We start from the raw sequence: 3,848 nt of genomic DNA, 5'->3' as shown, positions 1-3,848 counted from the left end.
ACTACAACTGTAAAGAAATAATTTTCCCATACCATTACATTTTCTGAAGATTGAAAGTATTTCTCCATTTCACATCAGATGAAACCATGAACTTTCCAGAAAGCAAAGTTTTTTTGTTTGTTGCTTGGTTGGGTTTTGGTTTTGATTTTTTCCAGATCAGCATGCTTATACTTTCCAGATGTCTGAGTTTGACCCAGACAACTAAAGTTTTAGGTCAGGTAATTTGGTCAGAGCAAAAAGAGACCATTAAAGATGATGCAGGGACAGGTGAACTGAGTTCCCCACTGCAATATTAATGGGACAGAACAAGTATGTTCCAGATGTATCTGATAAGTCTAAGTATAGTAGCTAAAGTACTCACCTGCCTTACAAGAGAGACTTGTTCAAGTTTACATCCTGAATCCAGAAGGCCACAAGTTCAAAGACGAGTCTCAGACACCCTAGAAGACCACTCATCAGCTAGCTCAAAGACCAGATTCTTGCTGCCATTCTCAAGGCCATATTTATTTTTTGATTCAAAATAGGAGTGGCTCCAAAAGAAGCTCCCACCCTAGAACCACATATGGATTAGGACACTCACCTAAGAGATGGAAGACACAACTTGTCCCTTCTCTAAATCAGATTGTTCTCTCACCTCTCAGATGAGGTCCCTGTTACTAGACTACTGTTATTAGGCTTTCTGCTGATTTGTGAAGAGCTGTTACTTGGCTTTGTCTTCTGAGACCTCATGGCTCAATAACCTGTATAGAGAAACATACCTTTGATACAGAGAAGTCTTTTGAGGAGCTCCTGTTTTCCTGTTCTTCACGACAGCTACTTTCAGCTAAGTCATGAGACTTTTAATATATTTTCAAGCATATAGCATGTTACCCACATTTTCTGCCTTCATAAAAATGTTTACGTTTCATAGCTGCAAACAGAAAGTACCTAAGCTTCTCTATGTTTAGATGGCAAGTCTGAGTGAGTCAATGGCTCAGGATTGAGTAATGTCACCATAAGACAGGGCCCTTAAGTATTAGCTATTGCTTATTTTTTAACATGGTTTAACATGGCCCTCATGTCTGAAAAACTTACGTGATCACTTAGAACCTGTGGTTTCAATTGTTGTGTCTGTTGTTATTGGCAAGTACGCCTTATTTATTCAGACACCTAGGGACCTTAATGGCTCTCAAACAAGAAATGCTCAGACATCAATACAACCTAGACTGTACTCTCTGAACAAATAAAAAGCACAGTTTGCACCTGTGATTAAATGTGATTTAATTTACATTTATGAGCAATTTTATTTAGTAGCTCAGTTCCCATGGTGTATCTTAAAATCTAATGTCCCGCCTGGAGATAATGAAAATCCAAGTGCAGCTGCACCACTTTTTTGCTGGTTTTGCTGTTTTGGGTTCCCCACCCCTAGCCCAGGAGATTTCTCTAAGTCTCTGATACCATCTTTCCCCTAAACCTCTGAGCTGCTTTTATCCCTTTGACCACTGACAGTGGGTACAGTCCTGCCGGTCCATAAAAACTGAGTAGCAAACCACTGCTTAAGGTAGCACCTCTCCTTCCTTCCTGTTGCCACTAGTCAGAGAACAGGGCACTGAGCTGCCTGCCAGTCCCCAGTGTGTCAGAACTGAAAACACAAAATGATGCTTGGCAAGTCTTCACTGAGGCTGAGGGTTGTCCAGGGGAGCCACAGCAGGGCCGTCTGCCCCCTTTGCTTGCTATGTCAGCAAAGCTGCATTCCCTAGTCACTGGTAGTGGCTGCACTGGGGCTCACTTTTCCTCACCAGCTGGAGATAAAGCTGAAGTTTCCACTGCTAACAGGTGTAACTATGGCCATTCCAGCCCCATCGCAACACTGAGGAAACAGCCTCCTAATCAGAGCTCTGATTTGCTTCAGTGCACACTCATCACACCAGGAAATCACCAGCTGAAAGCAATTAATGTAAAGCTGACCCTTTCCCTATTACCATTTTACCTTGCTGTCTGGATTCCTATGACAGCGCAGCATTTATTCTGCTTTTTGTAGGGAAATGTACCCAGAGCAGGTTGTTATTCACAGCCACGTCATGATGACTGTAGTTCATCCCTCATGTTACGTTGCTTGGAGAGTACTTTGCAAGTGGGGCTCTTGGCCAAGATGGGGTAATTTAGAACAGTCATCCTAATACAGTGAGATTGAAGAGATGGGAAACTGGAAGGAAGAAGAAACCAAGCTCTTGAAATTAAAACAACAACAAACCAAAGACGCACAGCTTTTCAGATTTGAGTGGAAAACCAATTCTACTGATGAGGGAGACACATGCCTTTTAGTTTCTGTGGAAAGATTTCACTGCAGACATTCAGAGTTCTTGCATCTCTCCATAAGAGCCATATTCCTGTGCCCTATCTTTTTCACACGCCTAGTTCCTTTGTGACATAGACAATCTGCTTAGCTTCATGTTTTTCTCTCCTGTCTCTTTCCCTCCCAAGAGGGAGTCTGCCGCAGGCTGGTTGTGTATGCTCCAAAAACTGTCTCTCCTCCTCCCAGAACAAAAGTCAATTTTTCTTTCTCCCAGTAGAGTGGTCAAAAGACTTCCCTCGATCAAAGTGTGTTCCTTTGAGTCCCCTGAACTCTAAACATCTGTGTTTTCAAAAGTCACTTCCTGCTCTTTGTTCCTTCTTTTTTGCTGGGATTTTTCCATGACACACTCCCAGCTCTCACAGACCATTGGGTGCAAGGGCATCCATACATTTCTTCTAAGACAGTCCTATTTAAATGGAAGACTATTAATGTCAGTGACTCACTTAGACTTTTTTTTTCCATTTTCAGGGAGTTATATGACCCCAGATGCGGTAGTAAATTGCTGATTCACTATAACCTTAACGTTTCCATGATAGAGCAATTTCATAACCTTATCTAGCATTGATAAATTCCAAATAAATTAATTTTCCTAAGTGTCATTCTTAGCTATTTAAGACAAGCTTTGGCCTCACGCGAGCTTATGGAACTATTTGATGCAGGCCTAAATACAAGCATGACTACTGCCTAGAAATATGGGGAAATTATACTGTATGTTTCAAAATGTGAAGCCTAAAACATGTGAGAAAGTACACAATATATGATGCTTCAGTGCTTTGCATTTGACAACATTTATAAAGGTCCAGGGAGGAGGTTTACACAACCATTTCACTTGGTGGTTGCTAGCAATGGTGTAAATAACTCAACATCAATGGTACAGAGTCCAGCCCAGAATTTTTTTCTGACATATATGCTGTGTCAACATGATGAATGCCCCACAGAAAGGAAAAGTTATAATGAAGAAAAGCCGTGTTGATGTCTGCAGTAGAAAAGAGGTTGCTTAAAGCCATTTTCTTCATTTACCCTATTTCATTTCCCAGGTAAAGGATTGAAGTGTGGAGATTTTTTGTAGAAACATAAATAGACAGTATCAAAAATTATGAGGTGAAGCTGTCCAGTAACTCACCTGTAATAAAACTGCACATACACCAAAGCCATTCCATGGGAATTCTTTACTCTCCAGTAGATTGACAACCTTTTGTGACTCAAGAGGCAGTCACACATCACGAGACTAAACTGAACTATTAGTTTTCCAGTGGGGAAAACTGACACAAATGAACTCACTTGTACAAATCCTGTAGCAAATCAGTGAAAGAACTGCGACAAACTCCCAAGGTTTACACAGCATCAGAGAAGAGGGTCTGGTTCAGCTTGCCACTGAGTGGAGCACTGCAGGTGTTGAAGGCCTAGAAATTTAAGGTGTTTGGCTCTGCTGGGTTCTTCTAATGCTGAAGGGAACAACCTTGGTGTTTAAGGAACAGAAAAATAAACTGCGATGGAAAACTGAAGTTATTAG

This window comes from Streptopelia decaocto, assembly GCF_964273445.1.
Source record: "Streptopelia decaocto genome assembly, chromosome: 3".
In the NCBI taxonomy this organism is placed as follows: domain Eukaryota; kingdom Metazoa; phylum Chordata; class Aves; order Columbiformes; family Columbidae; genus Streptopelia; species Streptopelia decaocto.
Note: the sequence above shows the minus strand (reverse complement) of the source record.